Source organism: Spinacia oleracea, chromosome 6, assembly GCF_020520425.1.
Source record: "Spinacia oleracea cultivar Varoflay chromosome 6, BTI_SOV_V1, whole genome shotgun sequence".
Classification (NCBI taxonomy): Eukaryota; Viridiplantae; Streptophyta; class Magnoliopsida; order Caryophyllales; family Amaranthaceae; genus Spinacia; species Spinacia oleracea.
The window spans coordinates 37,484,090-37,505,345 of NC_079492.1; positions in this window are offsets into that span (position 1 = coordinate 37,484,090).

The following is a 21,256-nucleotide window of genomic DNA, read 5'->3' on the forward strand; positions in this document are numbered from 1 at the left end:
TTCTAACTTGCTCCTAAACTTTACCTATTAGACTTATTTTTCAAGTTGGACTTGCGGTCCTAAAGAATGGCTTAACTTTCTATTTTAGTGTTTTTTTTCAACTTCACTTCATGAAATGGTTACACCTTCCATTTAAAAAGGGGTTTCAACAACTTTTCTCTGTTATTATTATTAGAGAAGTCCAGCTTTGCTCCTTTAAAGATAAGTTGTTTGGACTTTAGCCCATTCGCTCTTATTTTCTAACAGGTTGATAAAGAATCATGGCGTCTATGGCAATGAGAGTGGTTGCCGGCTTCATCCAATTTAGAGGATCTCGAAACTATTTTGTAAGCCACCCTGTCCGAGATCATATTACATGGCCTATTTGGGTTCACTACTTTTAAAAAGGCTCGATGCCTGGTAACGACCATTAAACATTCCTCTAAATAGGATTATGCTTTACTAATTTTCCTTTAATTTAAGTCTTGTTTGAAAAAAAATGGGGTGTGGAGGGTAGTGTACTTCATGCTTATCAGCTTATGTATCTTGTATTTATTCATTATTCTAAGGTTAAGATATTTTTAAAATTAATGATAAACAATTATATAGTACTACTTCCTTGTACTTACCCCCTTTTTCCCTCAAATTTACTGAAATTCTATGATGCACAACTAAGAAAATCGGGTCCCCATACCTGTCAAAAAAAAACTGTCAGATTCCTTTATCTATTTCTGCTCTTGCTGCTGTACACCTTACTGAAGATTCCAAATACATCTTGTCTTTGACAGCTACCATGAATTTTAAATATTTATACTTGTACTACCATATAGGACTACAGTTTTCCAATAAGGGAAGTGTATGACAGCTACTTAATCCAGCTGCTTTCTTTACTGTTCAGTCACTATTCAAGTCTCCTTTTTTACTTGAGCCGGTTAATAACCTACTGGGCTTAAGCTTTTAACCACACATTTACCTTTTCCCCTATATATACACCCATTCTTTTTCAGTTGACCTAAAGGATACACTCTTATTCCTTGCCAACATCAAAGCCCCACTATTCTCTGTCAGGTATAACTTCAACCTTCCCTTTGTTCTTATTTGCTTTTAAGCTTGGACAAGCTTTTACTTTCAGTCATCACCATATTTAAAGTATATTCCTTGTTTGTTTTTAATCTTTTTCTTTCAGTCATTAGCATATTTACAGTTTATTCTTACCATATTTGGTGCTTATTCAACCACATGTAGCATGCATCCCAATTTTATCTTTGACTTGTTGCTCATAAATGCTGAATTTTACATAAATGTTCACCTCATCATTTGTTCAACTGCTTGTAACTGCTTGAGGTTTTTGTTTTTTAGTTAAACTGTTCTACACTTTTTAAAAGTATGCTTACATGTGCTTACATGAAATAAAAAATGCACAAATTATGCCTCTCAGCAGTTGTGTTACTTCTTTGTTGTTAAATTCCAGGGGTTTAGGTTTTTTAAAATGCTCAGCTTTTGTGGATTTTACTCCAATCCTTTATTATGTCATCATTTAGTTGCTTATTAGCCTTAGTTCTGCTTGACGGTTTTTTTAGTTAAACTGTTTTACATTAAAAGTATTCTTACATGTGCTTACATGAAATAAAAAATGCACCAATTATGCCTCTCAGCAGTTGTGTTATTTCTTTGTTGTTAAATTCCAGGTGTTTAGGTTTTTTAAAATGCTCAGCTTTTGTGGATTTTACTCCAATCCTTTATTATGTCACCGTTTAGTTGCTTACTAGCCTTAGTTTGTATTGCTTGCATATTTAACCGAATCGCTAGAAGATTAATTTGGATTTCCTGCAAATTCCATAGTATTTCCTGATTTAGGCAACGCATAGCATCTAGAAACATATGTCTTTTTTAAAAAATGCTCAAATTTCATGAATTTTAATCAAAACCTTAGTTTTCTCGCCATTTTGTTGCTTAATTTTCCCTTTATTCTGTATATTCAGAAAAACGTACAAATATTGATCAATTTGTTGTATTAGGTTACTTATTCTCGGAATTAGATTTAGTTTGAATTGCTTGCATATTTGAGCGAATCACTTGAAGATTAGTTCGAATTTCTGGCAGGTTTGATAATATGTTCCTGATTTAGATAACATGTTTCATTTAGAAAACCAGACCCAAAGTTGACAATATGCATACGGAGTTCATAATGGCCATTTTTTTATAATCCATGCCACCCTTGCATTAGTGTGCTACAGCAAGCCCGTCTGGGTAGCTATTACCACCATTAGTTTGCGCTTTCCACCACCGTCTGGGAGTTCATATTACCACCATTAGTTTGCGCTTCCCAATATGCTGACCCTTCTCCCCATTCTTATATTATTCAGCCTTCAAACATGAAACGTGGACGTGTCCATTTGGATGAGCTGAACACCAGCAGCAGTTCTTACAAGGTCAAGGTGAGGGTTGTTGAGAAGGGCCGAGCTAGGCCATCTCCCACAAAAGGCATTCTGTACCAGCACCTGGTTCTGGAAGATGAAAAGGTATAAGCTAAGTGGTTTAAGCATTCTTTATTAATATCATATGTCACAATCACTTATAACATGCTTTTCTACCATGTACAATGCTGGAAAATATACCTGTATGGAAACACAAGGGTTGACCGAACTTGTGAAGTGATAAAATGTACATTTTTTTGTCGAACGGTAATGTAGAATCTTAATGCTTAGCCAATTGTCGCATTGGTGACACTTAAACTCAAATGTTATGTTTTTTTTGGCTGCTACTCTCCTCAAAATGGACAATTTTTTTTCCCTTGAATGTTGTACCAATAAGTACAACTGTATGCCTGGTTCATAGTTTGCTTCCCATATTTTAAGCTTGGATGGACCCTTTAAATTGCACTATCAGTTATAGAGCATGATTTAGTCTTTATGTCTGGACGCTTTACATGTTTGTTCGAGTGATCTAATTTCTTCATGGCACCACTTGGTCTTCACGTCTTGATGAACTCTTTTTCTTACCGAGCGATACCATCTGTTAATAGATAATTCGATAAGAACTTGAATAAAATGAAACGGTTTTGTCAATAATTCAAACTCTGCTGTCTAAAGTAACTTCATGTTATACCTATAGTTCTAAGGTGTTTGTCTGCTTCAATTGTAGTTTCTTAACCTGTACACAAACCATGTCTTCAATTTTTCTGCCATTTTTTCCAGAATAACAGGATGTGTGGTGCACTATTCGGGGATCAAATTGAGGCTTACAAAGACGTCTTTGTGCACAAGGGAGAATACGAAATAGCCGATGCTCATATCAGGCCTGCTGACGAGCAGTGAAAAAAAAATGATGCAGAGCTTGACTTCCAAATGACCTTCGGGAGACAGACAGTGATTCAGCGTGTCAACGCAGAATCAGGCCCTGTGCAGGCCGAGTACCTGTGCATTTCTTCTGTCCCACGCGCTGGGGATCCCGATGACAGATATGGTAATTCCCTCATCTTGTTGTACAATTATATTGACTTGATTATGGACTCGGAAATAAGTATATGCACCTTCCAATCATATACAAGCCCAACTAACACTCCTTTTACCTGTACTGCCAGATGTCCTTGGCATTGTTCTGTACGTTGAAGAGCATGCACGGGAAATTACAACTGGTCAGGACCGCCAAGCCTTGGTCCGTGAAATTGTCCTATCTGATCACAGGTAACTCACCCACAAAATAACCCCCCCTTTACACTGCATCATCACTTAACCGGCCTTGAATTAAGCTATTCCCTATTTCTCTTTTCCAGTTCTGAACAACCACTTATCATTTATGTTTGGAATGATCTCGCTGGGTCTGACTGTGACGCTCTCTCCTCTTGGGCCGAGAAATTTATTGTCGTTGGCTTCACTTCTCTAAGAGCCACTTCCCACAAAGGTACTTCTTTTTGCATGCGCATTCTTAGTACATGTGCACCGTTCTTTGCATACCCTTGACATCAAACTTCTGTGGCACAGGTTTCTCGCTCACATCAAGCATGTCTACTATGTTTGTTCATGGTCCTCATGGAGACAGGGCAATCTCTCTTCGAGAGTGGTAATGTATCTTTTATCTTCTACTATCCTTGATCACCCCTGCATCATACCTCAACTAACTTGTAATACCCCGAATTTTTAAAACTCGATTAATTATTCTTAATTATTTTATTTAGCTAAAATCCTTTTAAATACTAATTTCGAACTTTATTTTGATTAACGAAATTTTATTTCACTTAAAATTTTAATATAGATTATACGATTTACCTTTCATATTTTAACAATTTAATTTACGAGCTTAAGCTACTCTTTACATCTTAATTATTTCGTAATTTATTTCGGATTTTTAATAATTTCGGAACGTTCTTATTTTGTTCGAAAACTAAAGTTATTTTTTTTCGTTAACAATATTTTATAAAGAATTATTTCAAAACTTTATTTTAATTAAGCATTTCTATCAATTTCCAAAAATAGCAACCAATTTTCTGAAAATTGCCTAACTTTGTTAAATTACTAAAATGCCCTTGAAAGAGAAAAAAAAATTCTATTTCTCTTCTTCATCCCCTCTCCACGTATGTTTCCACTCCTTTCCTTGAAATCTGTCTATATTCATGCCTTAGAGACCAAGGACTTTTCCTTCCCATTCACTCTTCTTGACTATACAAATCAGTCATAGTACCAATTGGAATTCAACATCAGAAAATCAAAACCAATTTTCAATTCTCATTCTCCTCTCTGTTTCGAACCATCACCACCATCAATAACCACTGCAACCACCATCTTCCACCACCACCTACTGCCACCATCATTCCTAGCCACCTGCACCAACTCCAAAACCCATCACCGCCTCCATCTCCTTCCAGAACCGGCCCGAAAACCCGCCCCTCATACTCCCCCGTTTCCTTTCCTCTGCTCCCGCCTTTCCCCTCCCCTTCGTTAATTCTGCCGCCGTGAATCACCGCCACCGGCGCCTCTCTCCGGCACGGTTCCGCGCTGCGAAGTGCCGCCCATACCCCGATCACCACCTCCCCTCCTTTCCTGCTCGCAACTCCCCTGCCCTCCTTTGCTTTCCATTCTCTTTTTCCCCTCGCTGCGCCACCACACCACCACCACCTTATCACCCCTCAAATCCATCTCCGCCCACACTCCCCGGCGAGCCGCCGCTTCCACCGCCCAAAAACACCCACAAACTCCCCCGTTATTCTCCCTGAGTCGTGCCATTTCTCCCCCTCTCTCGACGTTTTTCCGCCGCCGCAAAGCCAACCACCATCACCAGCACATCTTCGCGCCGCCGTGACGCCCAGCCCCGATCACCGCCTCCCATCTCTCTTCCCTCCCCTTCGTGCTTCCGCCTCCCCTGTTCCTCTGCTTTCCTGTTCTTCGTGCCCAACTTAAAAAAAAAGGGGGAGAGACAAGTTCCAGTAATTGGAACTTGTTACTGGAACTTTGGTATTTTATTTCCCCAAATTAAGCCCAATTCTTGTTTTGGCCCAATACCCCAAAGTAAGCTTCATTCTTTCTAAGCACTCATGTTAATCAATTGTTATTTGTTTTAATAGAAATTTAAATGATAATTTCAGATTTATATTTTTCACTAAAACTTTGATGTAAATAATATTTTCGTTAAATTATGAAATTTAAATAATGTAAATCGATTTATGAAATATATATACTTTGATCAAAATGATGTTTAATAATATTTTCAAAGATTGTATTTTTATTAAATTAGTTATTTCAAACTTCACTATCTATAAATTTATTATTTAGAAAATATTGGTTATTAAGTATTTATCAATTTATTTACTAATTCAATAATTCGATATTTTGAAAGAAATTGGACTCGGGACTCAGGAAGGACGATCCATTAGACAGGAAGTAATAAAAAAACTACGGTTGAGGTAACGGCTATTGCTAGTACTCGCAATCCCTTCGAAATGTATTTATGAATGATGTTATGAATGATTGATGTTTTACAATGATGTTTTATGATTTGCGGGATTACAAGTATGATTTGATTGAATTGTTTTACGATAATGCAGCTTTATGCAAAGTACTGATTCAATGAATTATTATTCCTGAAAGAAATGATTTTATGAAATAAACGAGATTTAATGGTTTTATTGAACCACCCTGAATAAATGAGATTTTCCTGATTAATGTTCTATTAAAAGAAATATAAACATGATAAATGAAAGTGTAAGAACTGGTCAAGTTCCCCTGTTATGGAGCCCAGGCTCCCCCTGATAAGAAGCACTGGCTTCCCCTGATATGGAACCAAGGTTCCCCTTGATAAGAAGCACTGGCTTCCCCTGATATGGAACCAAGGTTCCCCCTGATAAGAAGCACTGGCTTCCCCTGATATGGAACTAAGGTTCCCCCTGATAAGAAGCACTAGCTTCCCCTGTTATGGAGCACTGACTCCCCCCTGTTATGAAGCACTGGCTTCCCCTGTTCGTAGGAGACGTCCTACCATGTTTTCCTGTAAAATCCTGACGACCAGAATAATACTGTTAAAAGGAAAAAGGTTAAAGAAATGATATTCTTGAAATGATGTTCCTGAAATGATATTCTCGCAATGATGTTCCTGAAATGATATTCTTGGAATTAATGTTCCTGAAATGATATTTCTGAAATGATGTTTTCGAAATGATGCTTCTGAAATGATGATTTATTAAATGTTTTACTATATTCTATTCTCCCTGTTTATTAAATAAAATGAATTGAAATGATGTTACGATGCTAGGGTAACTCGTTACTGAGTCTTCGGCTCACCGTTTTGTTTTCCGTTTTAGGTACTGCTGGGGACCACGGAAACGAGTAGTGGCGAGGATTTCACTATTACAATGTTCACCTAAGTTAATGTTAAGTTGTAACAAGTTTAAGTAAAGATTCTTGGTTAAGTTACGTACTTTTATTAAGGAATTAAAAACGATTATTATGTTAATTTTGGAGTTAAATAGCTTATGATTGATGATTGCCTTGTAATTCCCAAGAGGGAGTTACGACAGGTAACGTCCCGATCGAATTAGGTTAATTCCGCTGCTAATTATGCTTTAATAAGTGATTTATAGGTCGTGGTGTTACAGTTTGGTATCAGAGCAAAGGTTCCGGGCCATAAGTGCTAAACCTTACGGGTTTTGCACGTAATAGAATTCAATAGGCTTTAAGCAAAGAATTTTGAAGGAATGAGTTAAAAAGAATATGATAAAATCATGTCAAGTTAAAATAAAATGAGTGAGAGCGTAGGAACGCACGGGATGAAAGGGATTTAATCCTTATGTTAATTATGTTTTCTTGATTGAATATGTTACGCGAAATATCGACTATCGAGGTTACTAACGATGCCACGAACGAAGCTCACAAGCGCAACATTCACGATGGCGCCAACGCTAATATTGTTTTAACTTTGCTCTCTCTCGCGTTGGATCCGAACTTCCCTTGTTTTCATGTCATGTTATGAGTTTCCTACCCTAGACAGTCTAGGAAAAGTTTAAGCATTACTGATTTCTTGGAAGAAGTTAAGGTAAGCAAACTCAAAGATTTTGCTAATGAATTGTTTTGAGGAATTTTTATGGTTATGAAATCTTTAAGGATAGTATAAATGTTAAGAGTACCAAACGAGCATAAGGTGGTATTTCATGAATGGTTCATCACTAATTAAGTTGAGATTATTCGAAATTTAAGTGTGCAAATTGTGAATGAAATTGATTCCAGGGTTACCTTCCCGTGTTATCTATGAAGAATATTTTGGGTGTTTATAAGTAAAAAAGTCTAGTATCTGAGAGATGATTGATATTTCTCTATATAGGAAGATAATAAGTTACACATGAATGTTATGAACCACATGAGTTATGGTAAAGACCCGTTTGAGTTGAAACATGAATAAGATCTTGAGGATTTTATCAAAAGGAGTTATCAAGAATTAGTTGTCAATAAGGTTGAATGACAGAGTGCCGAAATAGCATGAGTTTGTATTTCATAAGCGGCAAATCAACAAGTAGATCGAGGTTTAAAGCATTGAAGTTATGATTGAAATCGATTCTTAGTTTACTTTTCTGCATCATTTGTAAGGTTTATTTTTATGTATTTATTTGAAAGGATGCTTGATTATCTCCATAAAGAAAGCTAAGCGAAAGAATTTAAGGTTTTGCAAAATGTTATTTATGGTGAAAATATGGAATTGATAAAGTTTTGAGGAACATACCAAAATAAGTTATCGAGAATTAGTCTGTCTATGAGGTTGATGATATCAATAAATGTTATGAAGTTCAAAAAGTATTATGAATGATTGAGGAATGCAATGGAGTTAAGAAAAGAAATCGACGAAATGACGTGTCTGTAAAACCAGGTAGTCCGAACTAAGTTTCTGGAACCTAGATTGTTTCTGATAAAGGCACATGTGATGGCTTAGAATTATCCGCCAAAACCCAAGGTTTGTCGACTTAAAATACTAAGGATAAGTAACGAAGTCGTACGTCTAATGATGTAGTTCCTGTAACGTGATTGGACTCAAACCCCCGCAACGAAGGTAGTCAACGAAGTTGTGTGACACAGAAGAAAAGATCGAAGATCGAAATCGAAACGAATCGAATAACGAAAGTCAACGACAAGATTCCTGCAACAAAGAAGCCAATAGAAAATGAAAGTGAAACGTCTCCAATTGTTCGCTCATGAACGATATGATGTATGAATGACTATGTTTTCTATGAATGATTATGTTTTGATCAACCATGCTTGTGTGTTAGATCAAATTATTATGAATGTTATGCTTATGTTGAACATGAAAATTTTCAATTTATGAATTATGTCTTTATGATATGATTATGTTTATGCTGACATGATTGTACTGGTAATCTAATTGTTATTCATGGATGCCGTCTCCGATGGAAGTTCTCCTGAGCTCAGAGTACGAGATTGATATAATAAATGACTTTTACAAATTATTTGAGTATTGCAATTGGTAGATAAATATTTATTTTCATTACATATATATACATATATTTACAGAGTCATAATTTTGCATTGAAAGTTACTATTTTTGGTAGAAAATATTTTCAAACAAGATGTCACAAAGTAAAATGGGAGCCTAGTCTAAGCTAACAATTTGCCCCTTTTATGTTCTTTGCTTACCTAGGCTGCCCTAACTGTGGGAGGACCACATACACTCCAGTGGGAAAGGCCTACACGTGTCTCACCTGTAAGAAGCAGGGTGTTATCTCCTCTCCTAGGTTTATCAACTACCCAACACATCAATTCAATCCCCCTACCCCATCCAATCCCGCCCTTTCTCTCTACTATACTTACTTTTGCTTACTTTATTATTGGCATAGGATCACTTTCAACTGTGAAGTTTCCGATGGCACAGACAAATATGCATTAACTTCATTCACTGAGGATTCTGAAAAGCTTTTCGGAATGACTGCTGCAGATCTCTTCAGGATGAAGCACACTGTGAGTTCTTTAATGCAATCCCTTTTGCTGATTCCTAATATTTAGTTGTTCCAGCTGACATAAGTGCACCAATATTTGGAATCATTAAAATCAAACCACCAGAAAAACAAAGGGATAATCCAAATATTATTTCCCCGATTTCTCCTTGTTATTATTGTTTTTGCATATGGTTTTCCTTCTTTACTTCCTTCTTCATTGAGTATGAGGGAAACCATAAGAGACATAGACCTTTAGTGAGTGAGAGATAGGATTGGCATCGAGTTCAAAGTGGAAACTTTGTTCTGTTGATTAATGAAGCAAAATCAAGTCAGCCTAGAATCTTGCTTTCCCTTTAAGCATAATTTATTCCAATCAAAATATTTTGACATATTAAACAGACCCCAAATACTTTGCTACATTTTGTTTCTTGCATTATGCCCAGATGAAACCTAATTCTTAAAATTTTGCCAATATTGTGATTTGCCTTGAACTTTAGGTTTGTGGATGATTTGTACTTCAAGTCTCTCAACCTTCTCGTTCCAATATCCCAAGCATCTACCTAAATTAATCTCAACCTTCTCTTCACATCTCAATTCTTGCTATGCTCTTATGCACACACCCCTAAATTACATAAAGACTCATAGCTTCCCCTAATGGAATGCCCGACAAACACACAGATTTTGACATATGTCTAACTGATCCCTGGTTATAGTGTTTATGATTGATATCAATTACAACTTCGAAAGTCCCGTTGCTATTGGTTATTTCTGACTGGTAAGATCATAAACTTTGTTTTGAATGGCAACGATGGAATTCCAAATGTTGATCTTCCTACTGTTTCGTGAGTATTCTTATAATTATCCATAATGTTTGACCATCCTTGTACTATAACACTTTCACAATCTATTTAGAAACCTGGGAAACCATACATGTTAGGGCAACAATAAAACTCACTATAAACGACTTATACATGCCTTACGTATTACTCCCAATATGCAATAGAATGTGCCATGATACATTGTTTAAACGTAACTGATATATGCCTAATATCACCCTTCATTGCAGGCTGATGCTAGGACCTTCGCGTCAGCACACGAACTTCTCAACACCAGGCATGTTCTGATGGAAGTTGGGCCAACTATGTCCTTTGGTAAAAGCAATTCCCTTCAATGGTGCTTGAAGCAGGTGGTCATCGAGGATGCCCCTCATGAGGAGGCTGTTAATCAAGATGTTGCTGCAGAGGATGTCGCTCAAGGTGCTGCTGCTCAGGAGGATGGTGATCACGCTGTTGCAGAGGACGTCGACCACGCCCACACTGCCCCTGTTAAGAACTAAGTGCTGCACTTCATCATTTTGTCTAGCATGCTCATGGCCAACCTGCATTGCCTGCATTGCAGTAACAATCAGTTCCACCCCTCTCTTTAATGGCTATGTGTGTGTCTTTTGCTAGCGGCCTTTCCAAAGGCTTGGTATTGTAATATATGAACTCTAGCTTTTATGATTATGGTTTTTCTTGAGGAACATGGCTGATTAGCAACTCATGTTCCTAGGAAATATCTAAGTATCTTTTGCCTTTGTGGCTCCAAACTAATGGTTGCACCCTTGTAATATATGGGTATTTCATGTAGTGTATTATCACTTATGGCTTCTAAGTCACAACCTTTATCCATTGTATTAGAAGTGCGAACTGACCAACAGTACAAAAACTATTGTATGGAGATCAGTACACAACATTTGGTGATTTATGTATTTTTCTTCATATTTGTCATAATATCAGGTGAAGCAAAGAAGTGCAGAATGAAGCACCTGTTCTGGTTTGTGCAGAATGAACTTATGGTTCTAATATGGACAGCTACTTCTTACATTCCATCCAAAAATGTTCCACATGGGATACCAAGATGCCTCTTCAGCCCTAACCCTTGGTCCCCTGGCGTGTATGATAATTGGACTGTTGTTAAGGCAAGAATATATTTGAACTTGCATCATTAGACTTCCCATACTTTTAGTTAGTTCCTAATTAAATTATTAGTGGTTTGTGTAACAGAATATGCTCAATGTTCCTATCTTATATATATTTGGAGCTTTTGTACCAGCAACTATGATTGCGGTGCTCTACTATTTTGATCACAGTGTAGCATCTCAACTTGCTCAGCAGAAAGAATTTAATTTGAGGAGAACTCCTTCATTCCACTATGATTTGCTTCTTTTGGGGTTCATGGTATTCACTTATAAAATCACAAGTTTAGCATAACTTAATTCTAGTTCTCTAATGTAGAGTATTTGAACAGGTTCATCTCCTTTTCCTTCTTTCGTTTTGCAGGTTCATGTTGGCTTTTATATTTTGCTATCGTCTTCAAAGGTAAATCTCGCATTGGTGTGGTTTTTGGATTTTAATAGATTGGTTGTTGTGTTTGGTGAGTTATTTTAATTGGGTTACATTTAATTTGTTTGTTATTGAAGATAGTATTAAGTGATATTAGATGCTTAATTCAGGGTGTTGAATTATGATTTACTTTCTTATCTTGCATGATTCTGCTGGAACTTTGATTTACGAATTATAATTCAATTTGGCTTTGGTGTTTAAGAGAAGATGAAAGGGTAATGGTGTTGGGGCTTCATGATTTTGTTTGGAGTCCATGGCTGAAGAAGTTCTCGCTAATTTGCAGAGATATTTAGAATTTCAACATCCTGCTTATGTGATAATGTTTTTCTGGTGTAATTGGTGTGACTGTGTATGCTGTGTGATGTATAGGGTTGAGAATCTTGAGATAAGTTTTCCTAAAATCAGTTAAAATAGGGTATCATTGGTTTTTGGCGATCGAGATCTCACCCTATTTCTGGTAGATTAGACAAACGGGATTGAGTGGAAGAACTGACTATTCTGCCGATCAACAACAGGTGCTTCTACTGATGTAGGTCCAGAGTAAGGGGCTTCACCAGAGAGTGATGCTTCTGTCATTCTTGATATGAGAATCTATTTTTCCATTTTCAAGGCATGTGTACAGCCAGACTTTCATATAGTGTTCATTCACCCCCCCTCCCCTTGCAATCGAATCTTTTCACGAGTTCCATCTTCCCTTTTCTTCGGGAAATAATTGTTATCAGAAAATAAAAATATCACGGACTAATCACAATTTTAAAGATCAAAATGTGTTCAATCAAGTATAGCCTTATGTGCATCAGTTTTTTGTTTAAATACCTGCTTTGTATTTGATTGATTATCATGAATGATTAACTTGCTGTCTGTACATGTGATGGCTTTGTACTTGCTACTTTTGATAGGTAGGGTGAACCCAAAGAGCTTGATACATAGTTTTGGAACCTTTTTGCTTGATCTGTTAAGCGGAAAGTGTTAGGTTATGATACATATGACAATTCATAAATCATGCGGAAAAACCATTTAGCCAGGAATACATATTATTTACACATAATCATATAGCATAGTTTAGATGCATACTCTTTGTTGCGTGCCTTCCCTAGCTGCGCCCGAACCGAACAAGAACAAGTCTTTAGGACTCCAAGTGTCGTCCCTCCGTAGATAGTCCACAGCACGTCCGGATCCGCCTTAAGATTGACCAACTAGAATCGCCCTTAAGGTACTAAAGATTTTCGGCACTTTTAGTCAAGGAATGTGTCTGAATTTTCTCTCAAAAACTCACTTTGAATACTTGAGTAATCTCTGAAAATATGTGACCCTAGGCACGTATTTATAGAGTTATGGAAAGGGTTTTGGAATCCTATTAGGATACTAATTTATTTAATTATAACCCTACTAGGACTCTAATTAAATAATCATTATCTAATAGTTTTAGGATTTAATCACACTTTGAATTCTGATTGCTTCAGGATTCCCGCACATGCAATGCACGAGCACCGTACACCCGCGCAAGCCTTGCGGCCCACGCTAGGCGCACAGCGCTCGGCCCGTTGCTGCGCTCCGCGCGCGCGCGCCCAAGGCCTTGGCTGGGCCTGGCCTTGCGCTGGGCCTGGTCGAGGCTTGGCGTGCGCTGGTGTGCGTTGGCTCGCTGGGCGACGGCCTGGCTTCGTGCTGGGCCTTCGTCTAGCGGGCCTTGTCCGATGCTAATTCGTACGATACGCTTCCGATTAAATTCCCGATTCCGGAATTCATTTCCGATACGAATAATATTTAATATTTCCGATTCCGGAATAAATTTCCGTCTCGAACAAATATTTAATATTTCCATTTCCGGAATTATTTTCCGATTCCGATAATATTTCCGATTCTGACAATATTTCCGTTTCCGGCAATATTTCCGATTCTGGCAATATTTCCATTTCCGATAATATTTTCCGATACGTACCATGTTTCCGTTTCCGGCAACATCTACGACTTGGATAATATTTATATTTCCGATACGATCCATATTTCCGTTTCTGGCAATATCATCGTTTCCGGAGTATTCATTTCTTGCTTGTGACGATCTCAGCTCCCACTGAAACCAAGATCCGTCGATTCCGAATATCCATAGATGGAGTATTTAATGCCATTAAATACTTGATCCGTTTACGTACTATTTGTGTGACCTTACGGGTTCAGTCAAGAGTAAGCTGTGGATTAATATCATTAATTCCACTTGAACTGAAGCGGCCTCTAGCTAGGCATTCAGCTCACTTGATCTCACTGAATTATTAACTTGTTAATTAATACTGAACCGCATTTATTAGACTTAACATTGAATGCATACTTGGACCAAGGGCATTATTTCCTTCAGTCTCCCACTTGTCCTTAGGGACAAGTGTGCATTTCCTAATTCCTTTGTCGCTCGATGCTTGCTCTTGAACATAAGGTAAGAGTTGTCATCCTTATTATGTCCAGAGGTGTTCCTCGGTTTCAGAGTTCAACTGATCAAATAAACAGATAATCATAGCCTATGATTCATCCGAGCACGGCCATGCATTTCACAGTTTCTAGCTCTCCGAGTGGCCTTGTACAACTTTTAAGCATCTCATCCCGATTTATGGGAGGACAATCCGAATCTTGTGATCTTGAGATTAGACTTCGTTTGATAGGTGATTACCTGAGCGTTGCCTTTATAGCCTCCTTTTACGGTGCGACGGTTGGTCAACGTCAAAGCAACCAGTTCTCAAACAAGTAATCTCAAATCACTCAGGTATTGAGGATTTAGTGTCTAATAATTTTAATGAAATTTACTTATGACAGATTTTCATCTCTTACAGTAAAGTTTCATAGGTCTTGTCCGATACTAGTCTTCCCAAAGTAAGTATCTATGCAAATGATTATGACATTGCCATGTCCACATAGTTCAAGAAACAGAACTACTAGTCATCTTGCATTCTAATCGTCTAACGTTTTCTATGCGTCCAATTTTATAGAAAACTCCGACTAGGGAACATTTTCAACCTTTGACATTCAAGTTCACTTGATTGACATTTCTTAGTCACAGGACTGGTCCTGACAGTCTATCTTGAATATATCGTCAAATTTGAAGGGACTCATCATTTAATACTAAACCAAGATTAAATGGAATATGAAAATACATTTCATATATGATAAATGTTCAACCCCAATGTTTTATAACCATGGGCCTCAAACCCATCTTCTAAAAAAATTCATGGAATTCAAAGCTATGCTTGATTTCCAGTGCTACAACGTGAGTGTTGCTTCTCACTTGTTGCATAGGTTTAGTTATCATGCTTTGCCAATATTAATATCCTTTTCATCGAATGTTCTTCGAGATATGATGATAAGATCTTTTCGAGTTTGTTTATTATGTGATCTACTCTTTCTTACTTCGATGGTGGTTTTACTCATTTTGCAATGAAGAACCATCAAGTTAGCAGACGTTTTTCTTGCTTCAAGAGTGGTTCTACGCATTTTTCAATGAAGAACCATAAAGCCAGCAGATAGGTGATCTACCCAAGTTCAGTGAAGAACTTTAAACAACCCTGTTTTATTGCTTCTTAGGCAATAATTACTTTTACTTCAACTGTATAGGTTGCTAGTGATGCTTTGTTTGGATTTACCTATCCAGGCAGTTCATAGATATGTGGAAGATTCTCCAACTATATCTTGGAACATAGAAATTATTATTTTAATTTCCCACGCAACAACTCATGGTCTCCAACCCATGTTGCCATTTTCAAAACACGATGCTCTATAGCTCGTCCTTATCAATGGTTAACTCCAAAGGGTCTTGCTTGATCCTTTGCCAGTGTTTATGCGTGTAGCATCAATATTTAGCATATCTTTATTTCCTTGAATCAAGAACTATTCCTATGTACCTTTTCAAGTACCATAAGTGTTCTTGATCTCAATCTAGTTGATCTTCACTTAGATCAATAGAGATTGGTATATGTTCGTCATGCCTAAAGTCATACGATACATTTTTGGCGATCCTCATATTATATCATACATGATAAATTCTTTTGCAGAATAATTCCCAATTGAATTCTATTCATGTAACTTTAGCTTATCTAGTTTCAGTAGATACTAAATTCAGCTAAATTCTTTGACATATAATATAGGTTAAGAATCTTATTTAGATCCTTTGATGTTTAACTTAGTAAATGCTTATACATAGTTCAAAACATCCTTTACTTAGATTTATTCACATGGGTCGAATATCTCCAATGGAGACTTTCGTGTTTGATTTAGTAAATGCCATTACTTAATCCAAAACAATATCATAAGATCTTTGTAAATAGATCTTAATACCCAGTATGTACTAAGTTTCGCCATGGTCCATCATTGATGAATAATTTCAAATCTAAGTCATTAGCATTTGAATGTTGTTTCACAATAGAGAGATATGTGTGTAATACACATAGGACCAATTAAGTTTAAAGTACTCCCACTAAACTTCTTATATATCTATAAGAATCATGTATATTTTATGAAACTAAAATGCTTATTAGCTTCACTTAAAATACAGTTCCAATTCCCAATTGCTTGCTTAAATCTGTACTTAGATTTTATAAGCTAGCTTTCCTTTTCAAGCATTTATTTGGATCCACAAATTCTATGACCTACCATGTACATATTATATTCCAACATTTGATTGAGGAATACGTTTTGTCATCCAATTGCCATATGTACCAATATGCAATCATTGCTTGAATTATAGACTTAAGCATTACGATTTTGCATGAGGTTTCAACACAATCCATGCCATGAATTTGCTTTTAACCTTTAGCAACTAATCTCGCTTTGTGTGTGAAGACAATTTCATGTTTGATGGTTTTTATCCTTAAAACAAACTTGCAACCAATAGGTGTGAACCTATTCTTGCAAATCAACAAAATTTCAATTTTGTCATCAAAACATTGAGTATGTTTTATGGCCTTTAACCAATTAAACATATAGTCTATGTATGGCCTCTAACCATTTTAGGGAATCTATATTTCGTCATAGCTTTCTTACAAGTCACAAACTCATTAATCTATATGATAATAGTTTGACTGCAAGTTGTAGGTTTCTTCACTATTTAATAGAAGAATCTCATAGTTTCATTGACCTGATCTCTATGTTTCTTCACTATCTAATAGAAGAATCTCATAGTTTCAGTGACTTGAATTCTATGCCTACTTGGGTATAGAACATCAAACAATAGAATATCAACAGGCACTTTGAGAGTCCTTTGAATATTCTATTCTCCTTGAAGCACTTGTAAAGTCTTCTAAAAGATGTCTATTCTTTAAAGCCACTTCTAAAGTCCTTAAAGAATAAGTTCGGTTTTTCTGAAGTACTTCGAAAAGCCTCCGGAATGTCCGTTTATGTTTGTTGTTCGCCTCGAAGACTTTCGAGGTCTATTTTCTCCCACTTGTCATTTTGGAAACGAATCTCCAAAAGGACATCATTTCGAGCAAACAAACATTATGTTCTCAAAAATTCGTGGTAGAAACAATACCCTTGTGTCTCATTTGAATAAATCACAATGAAACATATATCTATACTTGGGCCTTAGTTTGTCGAATGACAAACACTAAGCTCCCACTGAGTTTTGCAACTCTCTAGATATATTTTATGATAAGTTATCAATAGCTTTGACGAATTTGGTTTAGTTTGGTGGTAGTTGAGCATTTTATTTTAGAAATTATAGGAAAAGTCTTTATGATCCATCATTGATTGAATCAAGTACTAATTGACTTCAATCATTCCAACTTAGATATGTCATATCTTATGGAGCTAGATCGTGAATTTTATTTCACACAATCATTGATGATCATTTTTGGTCTCAAGTAATCATCAACATGATCGAACCTAGATCTTTATGATTTCTTGCCAAGTGGATTTTATACTTCTGAATCTTTGTACTAGCCAAACAGATTCAACTTATATCACATTTGAGTAAATAAACCTATATTCACTCAAATCCATAAAGTCATAAAATCTTTCTTTAGCTTTGAACTCTATTGTCTAGGCGTTCTAACAATAGTTCATATCTTTTGTTACTTTCAACAAGTAAGACTAGTTGTCTTAAATTGATCTAGAAATCAATCAACTTTCAAAAGTTCATCAAAATAGAGCTTATGAATGTTAACTTGTTGATATGGTCTAAGCAACAATGCCAAAGATTAGTGGAACTCAAATCAAGGGGTTGATTTGAACCTAGTAAAGTTCTTTAAAGAGTTGTTTGTTTTAATCAAGCATATTGACTCAACCTGTAATTGACCATTTCATTCAAATAAACAAACAAACATTGTTTTTGTTTTTCTTGAATGTGAGTCTTTCTGTGTTTGAAAACAGAAATTTAGGTATGTTGATTATGGAACAAAATAGCCATTAAGTTCCAGCCTTTGAAAGGACTTAAAACAAACTAGATGACCCTACAACTAATGTAGCATTGCCATGCTTCATTTCCCACTTGTAGGTCATTAGTGTAGCCTAGCTTCCATTGTTTGAGTTATTACCGAAGTAAGAACCTCAAGCGGTATATGATACCAAGGAAGTTTGATTGCTAGGTCACTTTTCTTTAAACATTAACTTTTAGGTAGAAACGGAATTGTAAATTTCTTTCATTTGTTCCTTTGTTTTCCTATTTCTTGTACCCTTTCTTATAGTCTTAAGAATTGAATTCTTTAGTGTTGACTTTTATACTTTGTTAGACATGTCCAATGTCACCAACAAGGTTCTTTACCATTTTAATTTATGTTGAATATTTTGTTTCAACTAGATGATCTTACCAGAAGCTTCTAAAGTTCTCTAAGCATCGATCTATTCGAATGTCTAGGGACTAGACTCATTCGACAATTAAATGGAAAAAAGATTTTAGGTTGTTAACCATTGGTAAAGCTGAGCGTTTAAACTCAATGCTTTATGATCTCAAAACTACATTGTATTTTGAATTCACAAGCACCAATTGGTTTGCCATTCGATTTTGATATTCGAAAACAACCATAAAAGTCGCGAAAAGAAACGTACATTTTAAATTGCTCATTTTCTCTCATTTCCGTGAATCGTTCTTGGATTCACTACCAATTGAGGAAATTTACTGTTACCTTTCTAAAAGGATTTATTGCAGTGCAAGATATTTAATTATAAACAATAATTAAAACATACATTGAAGCATGCAAAGTCTAAACATTTATCATGAATAATAACTTGAAAATGAAAGCAATCATGCAATTTAAACAAGTCATTAGCATTTTATTCGAATTATGTGTTCCGGCAGGTGTGAATAAAATGATTCCAAGATCCTAAAATCATTGAAGAACTAAGCACAGTTTGTCGACTTAATCCTAAAACATCTTAGGTAAGCAAAAGCCTTTTGCTAATAGTCTAGAAACTATTCTTGGTTGATAGGTACGTCTAAGAACTTATTAGGTAAACCTATCGATTTTGCCACGACATAAAAGGACTCCTTACTTATATCGTTGAGTTTCACCAAAACTAACATGTACTCAAAATTATTTGTGTACCTTGCCCCTTTAGGACCAATAAGTAACACCTCGCTGAGCGAAAACTATTACTAGATTGATGTAAAGGATATCCAAGCAAGTGTATATTTTGGCATGGCATCTTTTAACTCAATTTTTAAGTTTGGAACTTAAGGCTCTTACTATGTTGGTTAGATTTTAAGTGAACTAAAATCCTTAATCATGCAACATAATCAAGCCACAATCTTATGCATAATTAAGACATATTTAAAGCAATAAATAACTTAAAGCATGCATAAGATAAATGTGATCTAGTATGGCCCGACTTCATCTTGAAGCTTTGACTTCAAAGTCCGTCTTGAAAATCTCCGTGGGAGGCACCATTTTCTTCAAATAGGATAAGCTATAATTAAAACTAATTACAATTATTTGATGGTACGCAGACCATATTTGAATTGAAAAATAACTTTGGTACTTTAGAACAATTACATTCAAATTAATGGTGCGCAGACCATATTTTCTATCCTATTTGGGCCATACTAGTCACTTCATAACCTGCAAAACAGTACATATACAATATATACCATTCACCCATTCATTATCATGAATGGCCCACATAGCTGGTTAGTAAAACACATTATGCATCACGTAAACATTTGCAGCAATTAATCAAGGGCACCAATAATCTACCAATTATTCAGTCCTTATTAATTCTAATCAAGTTGTTTTAACCTTAAGGATTTGTAGACCTAATCAAGAGTTTATGACTAAAAGGGCTCCCACTTAAACCAATAAATTCGTATGCTTTACTAATTTTAAACATAAAAATGTATTTCTAGTCTAACCGGAAACATACAAATTTAATTAAAATTTAAAGCTCATATGAATTTATAATTGAATCCAAAGAGTTTAATTTAATTTCAGTCGTATTTAAATTAATTCATGATTTTAATTTTAGTAAAATAATTAGAATAAATAAAATTTATTATAATTACAATATTCAAAATTAAAATCCAAGAAAATAATTTAAATTATTAATTTTAAAATTAATTAAAATTACGTAAACTGGAAAATTTCAAAGTAAACATTCAAAACGATCTAATCGCAGCGCAAACACCCTACGCATCGCACGCCCATGGGCCACACGCACACAGCCATCGCTGGCCTTGTGCGCGCAGCCCATGCGCTCGTCGCATAGCTGCTGCATCTTCCATCGCAAGCCATCGCACGCTGTGGTGCTCGCTGCGCGCGCTCCAGCGATCGATGCACGCGAGCCATCGCTCGCTGTGCGCGCTCGCCAGTGCTCGCTGCGCGCGCTCCAGCGCTCGATGCACGCGAGCCATCGCTCGCTGTGCGCGCTCGCCAGCGCTCGCTGTGCGCGCGCCATCGCTCGCTGTGCGCGAGCCATCGCTCGCTGGGCGCAGCACTCGTGGCACGCGAGCTTGCGCTCGCTGCGCGCGAGGCAGTGCGCGTTGTGGCGCAGCTCGCTTGCTGCCCACACGCGACTGCCATGCCTTGCCTTCGCCCATGCCCATTCATTCATTGCTCGTGGCCCACGACACAAGGCAGGGCTGCTGCCTTGTGCTCGTGCACCATGCCCTTGCTCATTGCATTCGTGCCGCATGGGCGACGAGCTCCCTTGCTCGTCGTCGCATGCCCGCACTATACAACACCCCTTAAGGGTAACACGAAGCGTCCATTGCTTTGTGCGTGCAAGTTATATGAACGAATCGCATAAAAATTTAAAATTTATATTTAAAATTACTGACAAATTAATAAATTAATATTAATTTCATAATTTTAGGGCGAAAAATCGAAAATTTATTATTCAATTGATTTCCGATTATCATGGATTCAAGCCTAGGTCATAAAAATTTAAAATTTATCATAAATTTACAATTTTTATGGTGGTTTTTAATCATAGGTTTCTAATTAAATTATAATTAATTATGAAAATCAAATTAATTCTAAATTATTCTAATTTTCAA